Consider the following 11300-nt stretch of genomic DNA (forward strand, 5'->3'; position numbering starts at 1 on the left):
GTGCATGGTGACAGGCTGGGGTCCACTTTTAGCTTTCTGCATGTGGCCTCATACTTTAAACCTCCTCTTCCCACATAGCTGGCATTCTAAGAGTAAACTACCAACACATTGCTTATTTGTTGAGATGAGGGTCTTGTTAACTTCTTTGCCTGAGTTGGTCTTGAACCATGGTCCTCCCTGTTTCTGCCTCTTGAGTAGCTGGGATTATAGACCACAATTCCTGTTTTGTTCATATCTTTTAGTATAAGTGAATTTTTCTAAAACTTTCTGTCATATTTCCAAACCAATTACACAGAAGCAATCTCTCCATAATTTCTTTTCCCAGAGAGTTGTGTATATGTGTATATATATATATATGTGTGTTTCATACTCACAATAATTAACAGTGTATGTACATGTCTCTTTACTTGGCACTATGTGCTGAGGGAAGATGCATTCTTATCTTTAAACCATTAGAGTACTTGGTAGAAAGTTTTATTTCTTGCAAAGCAGAAATTGTGGTAGATACTATTACCTGTTTGAATGGATGGATGAATGAATGAATGAAGTGAGAAAGGTGAAAGTCCCAGGAACATGGTATCTAGAAAGGAAATGTTACTAATATTTTTCATCCTCCACAGTCTCTCATCTTTATATTTTGGATCTCCCAAATGGACTGAGAGCTGAAAAATCCTCTTAAAAATGTGAAGGTACTCACTAAATGAGTATGCCTGTTTGGTTTGAACTTGAAATGACGCTCTTGGTCAGCTGCCAGAGATGCTAATTGGGAAGGTTATGGAAACTTTAGGAGGTAAGGACCTAGCCAAAGGAAGTAGGCCCTGAGGGGTTATACCTGGAAAGGTTGTACCTAGTTCCTGGTTGCATCCTTTCTTTCTCTCCTTCCTGCCTGTTACAAGATGCACAGCTCCTCCTCCTTCCTCCCTCCCCCCACTCCACCACCATACTCTAACTACAATATATCTGCCTTGCTGGGCCCAGGATCAAAGGTATTGAAACTTCTGTAACTATGAGCTGAAATAAATCTTTCTTCCCTGAAGTTACTTTGCTCAGATATTCAATCACAATGTAACACAACTTCTGTTTAATTTTTAAGGTAAGATCACCCAATTGCTAGCATAAAATCAACCAAGCACACAACATAAAACTTGGGTCAATATCTAGTAAGCCAGTATTATGCTTTTGAGTCTTAAACATTTCACATTTACCATCACTGATAAAGTTCCTGAACCCTCTTGCCATTGTGGAAAGTCTTTGACTGCATTTTTCAGAGTTCCTCCTACTGCTTCCTAGCTTTACCTTTCTCAAAGTGTAAGAGGAAGGAAGTTCCACCATGAAGATGTATCCTATTGTTTGGAAAAGAAAGACACCACAGATGATGGCTTCCTGGCTTGGATACCTAGAAAAGGAAAATGTGTAGATGCACAGTAAAGCATCTAACTGGAATTCACTCTACAAACCAGAGGAAAACCAGGTAAAAGAAAAATCCTGAAAAGACCATTATCCAAACAAAAATATATATAGCTGGCCAACAAGCACAGGAAAAATATAGAAGAGAAGAATTAGCATATATTTTTGACAGTTAAAAAATTAAGGAATCAATAGTTTAATGTAAAACATTAACTGTGTTTTAAACTTACATTTATCTATTTACTTATTTGTTTATTTGTTTGTTTATTTATTTGGTTAGTCATGGTACTTAAACTCAAGGTCTGGAGACTGTCTTTGAGCTTTTCCACTTGAGGCTGGCACTCTACCACTTTGAGCCACAGAGCCACTTCTGGTTTTCTGATGAAAGAGATAAGAGTCTCATGGACATTCCTGCCTGGGCTGGCTTTGATCTGCAATCCTCAAATCTCAGGCTCCTCAGGAGATAGGATTACAGGCAGGAGTCATCAGCACCAGACACATTTTACTATTCTATCTTTAATTATGGTCTGACAAAACCAGTGGGAAATTAGATAGCTGCTCAACTCTAACTCTCAGATATTCCGACTTTTTTTAAGGAAAAGAATTTTAAGGAATATATTTAATAATTTTTAAGTAAAGAAAAACACTTATTTTATTACAAAATGCTTTATTATAAATCACATCTGGCCTTGTTTATCTTAAATCATTATATACAAGTAATTAGGATTTCTCTTCATTTGGTAGAATTCTACCACCAAAGAAAGAAATGCAGATAAATCTTCACTTTATCAGCCAAGGACAATGAGACTAGTGAGGCTGTACAAACTGCCCGTGACCAAGATTAGCTAATGTCAGTGCCAGGTGTGGCTACATGGCTCCAGATTTCTACATTAAGGTTCTTCAAACATTATTGCTTTACCCTGTTTTTAAAAAAACTTTGCCTATACATAAATAAACAAAAGCAAATGACAGGACAAGTAAATGGAGGGCAGGGTAGAGGATAGAGGGAAAAATTTGCATTCTCTGGAGCCTCATTTTTACAAAGAAAATAATAGGAAATTAATAATGATTATTAATGAGTGGGAAATTAATCCCACTATTATTTGCTATAAGTATTTTTCCTGCAACATTCCTCAGTTACAAGAATTAAACCTGGACATTTACAAGTACAATCCAAGATTTCTGCCTATCTTCTCTTGGCTCTGCTGACCTCCTTTTATTAATCATGCTTGTGGCAAATGAAGTACATGATCTGTCTGCTGCAAGGAAAGAGGAATTCTGTGAGGCCTTGTGCTCAGTGAAAGCCAGGAGCACAACTTGAGGCTCGAAATTGGGAGGATCTTTTTTCTTTTTTTTCTTCACATGTTTCCAACCAAACTGTTGCCATCCTTTCTTCATGTGTTTCTTCCCCTGTCTTGAAGAAAAATAAGAGAAGGAGATGGAGTCAGAAAATGAAGAGACAAGAAACATCTCTAAAAGATGAGAAAGAAAAGAGACACCAACGGCTAAAGCTGTGTAAAATAGTCTGATGTAGAATCACCTGGAATAGTTTGTTAAATGTACATTTCTAAGCCATATCTCAGATCAGCTAAATGGGGATCTATTGGCGTAGCATCATTTAAAGGTAAATAGAAAGCTTTTTGATAAAATAATTATTCCATTTTTTTGTTGATTTGATTTCAAATTTTATTATTTTGATTTCAAATGTGCAAGTCCATTTACTTCTTAAAAGCTAGCCAAAAAAGTAATATTCCATTTATTTGCCTAAAAGCCTTTTCTTTTTTTATTCTGCACAACAGTTCATAATGATTACTTTTTATGAAGAAGTTGGTATATTTTCACATACATCAAAGCAGCTCAGAAACATAGCACCTTCCATCAAAAGGATCTGCTTTAATGAGAGTAGCGGGAAAATGTCAAATACGTTCTCTTCTGCCAGAGGCACTGAGGCTGTGGATGGATGCAGGAAAATCAACATGCTTACAAGGATGTGTGCCTTGCCATTTCCTAGCCCATTTGCTAGGACATTCTCTAAATTATGATTCCATGTTCATCAAGTAGGCATTTTCTTATTGATAGGTGGCAAAAGTTGGACTATTGCCCCATATATTAGAAGTTTTATTAGGAAGTACTATAACATCTTGTCTGCAGGAACCAATCTAACTGGTACCATTTTGTTTATGGTCAAATTTAGCTACAGCAGAAACTGCGGCGCTAAAGGACGTTCTACAGACTGTGCTTATGGAGTCAGGTTTTATGGAAGGTGCCCCCATCAAGCTACTCCTGCAGCAATATTGTAGTTCAGATGCAGGCAAGTTTTTTGGAGTATTAGTCATGGTTTCATTAGGAATCCATATTGAAAAGGGCCTGCTGTGTGGTGATCATGAGTCCAACCATATTGAATAGTACCTAGTGAGTAAGTGATCGTGTTGTGTATCCATACCTAGCTGGGCCTGCTGTGATAGTGATCATGTTGTGTGTAATTACACAGTCACCCTAGGAATTTATTACTATGGATCAGGCAACAGGGCAGAAAAGTCAATAATTGTGCTTGCTTTGGGCTACTACTTGTATTAGAGTCTAGGTAGACTTGGCTTGAGGATTAAAATGAGGTTGACATTGTCAAGTCTCAATATTTTAGGGCAATTCATACTCTTTCATTTCATATAATGGCAAATTATTTGTAATTAGTCTGAGGTGGCTCAAGAAATGATGAAATCTGTTCAGAGTTAAAGGCAATTTTAAAATTGACAAATGAAATCAAGCTTGACTCAGGCTTACTCAACTAGAATGCCTTGAGAGTTATTCACAAATTTATAAAATAAACAATATCTTGCCAGAGAACAAAGTGAAAACACAGAAATTTTTGCTTTTATCCTCTCTCTCTGTCTCTGTCTGTCTGTCTTTCTCTCTCTCTCTCTCTCAGCTAAATCTCTATAGGGAGAATTTTTTCATCTTTTAGAACTAGGAAAAATTTTTTATGTTCCAATGGTTAATAAAGATGAAAAAGAATTGACATGTGACTCAGACACAGGGTTGTAGAGCACTTGTCTAGCATGTGTGAGGTTTTACTTTGACCTCCCAGAACATGTAAACATGTACACTCTCCCACACACTATGTATATGTGAATAAATAAATAATGTGTGTGAGATATGTAATAAGATCAATAAGGGACCTGGCTTGATATGTTTACATATACACCCAAAATAGTGTGAGCTTTCGCCATGGTATTTCAAACAAACATTGTATCTGGGAAGTCTTGTTTTGGAAGATTTCAGGGTCACTTTACAAACCATACAAGTAAAACAGTGTCATTGCTCTCTTCCTATATGACCAGGAAAATATTAAAAGCATTTACTCAATGATTTACTCACTTTAGTCAACCAGTTTGGCTCCAAGGTTATTTTCTCTTTACAAAATGAAGGTAGATTTAAACTTATTAAGGTGAATCTATTCTGAAAGATTTGCTGAAAACAATTAGACAATTATTTTCAAATTTTATTGGTAAAAAAATCTTCTAGATGCCCTCCCTGTGTGTTACAGGTATAATATTATGACTCCTGATAATGTCATTTATGGTATCATTTGTGAACATGATTTGCAGCTGAGCAGAAACTCAGACACAGCAAGCCTATGGATTATGATGGGATTTTTAATAGGTAAGTAGCTCTTTTCCTTTTGACTTTAAATAGAAGGTAAGCATGTTGCTTTTCAGACAGAAACTTGAATGACTAAAATTAGCTCTAGAATTTTCTACTATAAGAGAATGGAAGGAAGAAAGAAATGGGAGGAAAACAGTAGGAGTGACAGAATTCTTCTCTTCATATCTACACTTAATATCATATAATTTTTCTAATCATAGTTATTGAAGCATTTTTGAAAAATGAGAAGTAATCTGACTTTTCAGAGACTCTGGTTCAGTATTTAGATTTAAATGAGTCTCAAATAAAGGTATATGATCTTATTTTTGAAAGGTCTCAGTTTGTCTTTTTGACTTCTACATGGCTATAATGATTTTTTGTTTGTTTTAGTTTTGAGACAAGATTTTGTCTATATAGCAGATGTATCCTCAAACCCATTATCTTCCTGTCTCAGCTTCCCAAGACCTGGGATTGGAGGAGAGTGTGACCATGATTATTTGCATAACAGTTCCACTCCATGCCTGGATACTTTATGGGACTAAAGAGGGGCAGGGAATGGGGTATTGTACAAGAGTGGGGAAGAGATGGCATGTTCAATTTGCCAATTGTTAGGCAATTTGTAACCTATTATTTTATTCTTTATCACCTCTCATGAGGACTTTGGTGTGATTGGTGCATTATATCCAGTTCTCCAAGTTAAAGATTTTAAGCAACACATGAAAATCATAGAACATATAGTAATGTCATCTGTCTCTAAGCCCCAAACCCAAACTTTAATTCTTTTACCCTGCTGTCTTGGGAATTATACTCAGGGGTTTCATGCTTGCAAGGCAGGTACTATATTTCCAGATGTTTTCCATTTGTTCTTTTAGAAATAGGGTCTTGGTCTATGCTTGGTCTGGTGTAGGCTGCAATTCTACTTGTACTTCCCATGTTGTTGGGGAAAATATGTAACAGGTGCTACTCTAAAGCCACAGGTTGAAATTAAGTCCTCGAGCTTTTGCACTGTCCTTCAATTGGGATCTCCAGATCTCAGACATTCAAGTAGCTAGAATTATAGGGCTGAGTCACTGTAACTAGTCAGACATTAATTATTGAAAATGAATTTTAAAAAGTGATCTACCTAGAATAAAAACAAAAATTTTATCACTATTATCATTATTATTTTCTTTAATTAGTTGTAGAAAAGAGTTGTCATGTACAGCACAGTTTATGAATATGATTTAACTTGCTTGATGTCACCACCTGAGCATTCTCACCCCTCCATACCAGCATCACTTTCCCTCTTTTTCTTATATTTGTAGGATAGGCATTACATTTTTTACTGCTTTTTTTCTCTTCTCCTTGTTTGTCTATTCCTTCTCCCCTTAACTGCACTCCACCCCTTTCAAAGAACCATTTTCAGTTTATGTTGTTGACTTTTGATTTAGCCTTTCTAAAGAATTTGCCAGTTAAGTTCTCCACTGTTTCTGTTAATACATGTGTGTATACTTGTATACTTCCCAAAATATTTACTTACATATTTGTAAACAAATTCTAGTTTCCACATATGAGAAAAACCATGTAATCTTAGTCTCTTCAGGCCTGACTTACTTCACTTAACATCATTTTTTCCAGGTACTGTTACTATTATTTTAAACAGAAGGATTATAAAGTAAAATGTAATTTTTTTTCCTTACTTTCCTTGAAATCTTATTTATCTCATTAAGGGAGTAACTTCAAATATTTGTCAAATATATGTCAATTTTTTTCCTTTGTTAACTTAGGCACAGTTTAAATAAGACCAGAACTGTTAAATCCATTGGCTGAAGCATAGTACATATGCCATTTCAACTTCATGGAAGAGAAGTAGGAAGAGAGAGGGCCATACTGGTTAATAGGACCTTTGTGCAGCAGTCTAGACCAAACCAAGCTGTAGCTACCTCCGCAGGTGGTGGGCATGAATATGGTAGCTAAAACTTGTCATCAAACCAATATCCACTTATAGAACTTCTATGTTCTTAAAAATCTTCTCAAGTTGTCCTAAAATGTTATCTCTGTTCTTTGGCAGGCTCAGGGCTATCTACTTACTAGTCATAAGGGAACTATTAAGTGTTGCCAGGACTATTGGACTGGGGAGATTTGGATAACAGAGATATGGCACATAAAGTCCTCTGTATGCTCTGAGTAAGAGGGGATGATATCCTCCATTAAAATATAGTTGACTTTAAGACTATCCTTGGTGTGCCCTCTTGAGCTACCAAATCTGCCTATGGCACGTGGTCTTAGAAATGGGACTACTCTCTTTTTCAGTAAAGACACAGTGTAAGCATTGTACATGGGATTATAGACAGAAAACAATGTTGGCAAATAATAGCTATTGTCACCAAACTAGAGGACAACTTTCACATGGATAGAGTACATAAGAACACGCCTTTTCACCCTAGGGCTGCATAACCTGAAACAGCAATGCACACCTTGTTGATGCAAAGGTCAAATTACCTCTTGGCCCTGCATACCCTTAGCTCACTCCTGCAAGAAGAGGAGGCATTGGTCCTAATTAAGCTCCTCTGCACAAAAGAATGTTAACTCTATCCTCTGGGACATGGTCATTTAAGACATTGGTCTGTCCATAATTGGGCACTTAGAAGAGCCACATTTCAGGCCTGTGGGGGGATGTGAGAGAGAAAGAGAGAGAGAGAGAGAGAGAGAGAGAGAGAGAGAGATTTTCCCAGGTACCTGCTCAAGGGGAAAGGGATGAGCCAGTGGAGGAAGTCAGGAAAGGCAACTGAGATAAACATAAACATACAAGATACTGAACCAACAAAGTACAAGATCTTCACTGCAATGCCCTACTGAAAATAACATGAAGGGTCCAGTTAATATCATGAACATAACCATGACTTCAACTGAATGGCAATTGTGCTGAATTTGGAGCTGCTTTTCTCCAAACATGGAATTTCTCAAGGGCAAGGTAGCTGCATTAAAAAAAAACTATCCCTCCCCTCCCCTTCCCTTTCCCTCTCTCTCTTTTCCTCCTTCCCTCCCCACCTCTCTTTCTCTTCCCTTTCCTCCTGTGGCCCTGCTCCAACAATTGTAGTTCCCTCTTTCAATTTCACTTTTTCAACCATCATTATTATGCTCTTTATTAAGTAGATAGAGGTTAGTCTCAGAAATACAAAGTCCTGAAATTAAATGTAGACACTTTTCTTGTTGTTTGGATATAGATGATTGTCCAACCAGACTTATTAGGTGAAACAAGAGCTTTACTCATTTTCTGGTACCCTTCAAAAGCCTGAGTGTGTGGTCAATCTATTCCATGTGTGGGGCATTGGGTGAGGAAACAAATGAGACAGACTGTTGGTGTGATTCAAAATCTAGTGTGTGGATCCTTTGGAGCTGTGTGCTTTCATGTCTGTTTACTTCAATTATACCTATTTCATTTTTCCCTTTGGTTAATAAGTTACAGAGCTGAAAGCTGGTATTTTTTGAGTCTATCCTAATTCTTTGTAGAAATGGGAAGTAAAGCGTCAGCTTATACACAAGGTGGCACCCTGTGATTCCAACCAGGTTTGAAAGGAGAGATTCAGCTAAGAGACTGAGCCACAGCTACAAATTTTTATTTACCACCTGGTATTCTCGCTGTGATGAATGGAAGAAGTGGAAGATGTTTGGCATGTCACCTCTTAGTAAAGCCTTCATCCCTACATCAGAGATTCAGAGCTGCCTCCATAAAGGGTATGAAACCACAGCATTGATTCCAGTAGATTGTAATGAATGTAGACCTCATATTCAGATTATATATGTAAAACTACAGAGCTTCATTAGTACCAGGCTCATTCCTAGGAACATAAAGGGTGTGTTTGTAGAGATGTAGTTCACATACTAACCCAATCAATATTCCATTGGATTTGCTGATATAGAGCTAATTAGAAAGAATGTAACAGAAATAGTTGGATAGCAACTGTGTTTATTAGTTTTAAAGTTCCTTTAAAAATAATGTTGTTTGTTATTTGGAAACAGTTTAATACTGGGACATGGAAACTGGAGTATTCATATTTGTTTTAATTTAGACTCTTTAGACAGTGTGCTTTATTCATTCGGTTTTTAAAAACTTGTTCTAATTCTAGGGTGTTTCATAAACACATGCCATTTGGAATTGATCTAAAGCATATTGAAGGGATGGATTTTAGAATGACTGTAGTTAGTGTAGCGTATGTCAAAATTAAGATAGGCAACTAGGCTGCATAACCATTTGAAACAGGTTTTGATTAACAGAGACATGTTATGAGATGATATACTTTTGAAAAAGCATTTTGTGTTTTTAGCACTAATAATGTTTTCAACAAGACGGAAATAAATTGTATAAAAATAATATTTATGCACAGATATTCCAATGGTAGAAGCATTCTAGTTTGGGCACTGAATTGGAAGCTAAGAAATGTGTGTGCGTGCATGTGTGTGTAACAGAATATGCTCCAATGGAAAAATGCATTGTGCTATTTGCTTCAAACTATTTTATTCCAAGTTTTATAATCACTGCCTATAGGACAACCAGAAAAATGGAGACTTAAGATTTTTAAAAATGCTATCTGATCAAAGTAAGGGAATAACAGAAAAATAACAACTATAGCAAAAACTACTCTTTAGTTGAATTAAAAAAACTTTAATTAGTCCTAATGTTCTCTTTGGTGAAAGATAGGAAGCTTACAACTATAACAAAAACTGCTCTTTGGTTGAATTAAAAAAAAACCAAAACTTTAATTAGTCCTAAAGTTCTCTTTGTGAAAGATAGGAAGCTGGAGAGCAGGGTAAGCCAACTGGAATGGAATGGAGTATCACTAAATTTCTTCATGGAATATCAGTCAACAATAAGAATCAGATGTGAGAAATGGAACTGGAGAATTAGCGTTTAATAGAGCAGATGCTGTTCTTTTTTTCCTTGGGGCTCTTGCATCGTTAGGCTCTGGGTTACACACTATAATAGCCATAGTTGCAAGTCTCAGCAATTAACTTTTCACCAACAATTTTAGAATGTTGAATTGTCAACTGGAGCTTGGATAGGAGGGTAGTGCTGTTGAGCAAACAAGAGTTTTCAAATAAGGGCAGATTTTTATTTGAACCCAAGTAGTGTTGAAACCTGGCAAGCCATGTATGTGTCTGAGTCTGTTTCCTTACTGACAAAAAATTGCATTCTTCCTATAAAGAAGTGTTTTTACTGTTGGACTGTAGCAAAGCAACTACCCTTTCATAAGTAGGATATTGATCAATTATTGGAAAATGGTAAAGATGTTACAGTTTGGGGAAATTTTGTGAGATCGGTAATGCCTGAAGATTAATCAAGAAACTCAGGAAAAATAGGGCGATGTCAACAATAGCTGGTACTTGAGTCAACTTGATTTTTTTTCCCTCCTCTTTAGAGCTTTCTTCTTCGGGTTCCGGAGAAAGCCACATCTTCTTCCTCTGAAGTGTCACAGCCATTGTCTGTAATGTCATCTGGCATTATTAATCATGCCTTGTGTCATCTGTATAGTTTTCTTCGCCTATTTCCATTTTGGGGGGTGGTGGTGGTGGTGGTGGCTGACATCCATCTCTGCAGCTGCCCTTTTACCTGGAAGCAAGAACTTGAGCTCAGATTCCTTGGCGTCTTGACAGCACCCAGTATTTTCACACCAGCTGCCACGGGGGACACGTTTGCTGCTTTGGTGAAATCTTTTTCAGTCGCGCCTTTTTGAGCTCTGCCGTTTGTTTTGTGGCTTGGGAGAAGCATCTACCGTCCACTCGGATAACTCCGCTGAAGTTTGGATGACAGGTTGAAGTCCACTTGTTGCGTTCAGCGTCTCAAACCTCTCACTCGCTGCTGCCACGGGCATCCTCCGGCAAAGGCGCGGACGGGAGGAGGATGATGCTCCGCGCGGGCGATCGCTTTCGGGACAGGTATCCGAGGATGCAGGACGAAGGCTGAGCGTTTTCCGGGGGGTGGGAGGGGGTGGGGGCGGGCGAGCGAGCGAGCGAGCTCCACCGGGGCCGGCGCGCCGGGAGTGGGCAGCGGGAGCGGACCTTTCGCACCTCCCGGGGACGCGCGGGCTGGGGAGGCGGGTTCGCCGGCGCTCAGGCACCCGGCAGATCAGGATGTGATGGTGGCCGCGGCTGGAGGACCGACAGCTTCCTTTCCCGCGCTCTCCGCCTCCGGCACCCGAGCGAGGCTCGACGCGGCTGTCGGGGGGCCCCGGAGCGCCTTCCTCCGGAGCGCCCGGCCGGCGCGGTGGACC

General features: G+C 38.4%; 1 protein-coding gene across 1 annotated transcript in view; it reads left to right on the top strand.

Moving 5' to 3' along the window:
• Positions 1 to 10904: 10904 nt before the first annotated feature.
• The window catches only part of Epc2 (enhancer of polycomb homolog 2 (Drosophila)), a 105319-nt gene continuing 104923 nt past the window's right edge, over positions 10905 to 11300 (top strand). Inside the window, exon 1 of the mRNA XM_013029633.1 lies at positions 10905 to 10965. The gene's annotated coding sequence lies outside the window, so the exon portion shown is untranslated. The remainder of the gene's footprint in view (positions 10966 to 11300) is intronic.

Source organism: Dipodomys ordii, unplaced genomic scaffold (assembly GCF_000151885.1).
Source record: "Dipodomys ordii isolate 6190 unplaced genomic scaffold, Dord_2.0 Scaffold5, whole genome shotgun sequence".
NCBI classification, from domain to species: domain Eukaryota; kingdom Metazoa; phylum Chordata; class Mammalia; order Rodentia; family Heteromyidae; genus Dipodomys; species Dipodomys ordii.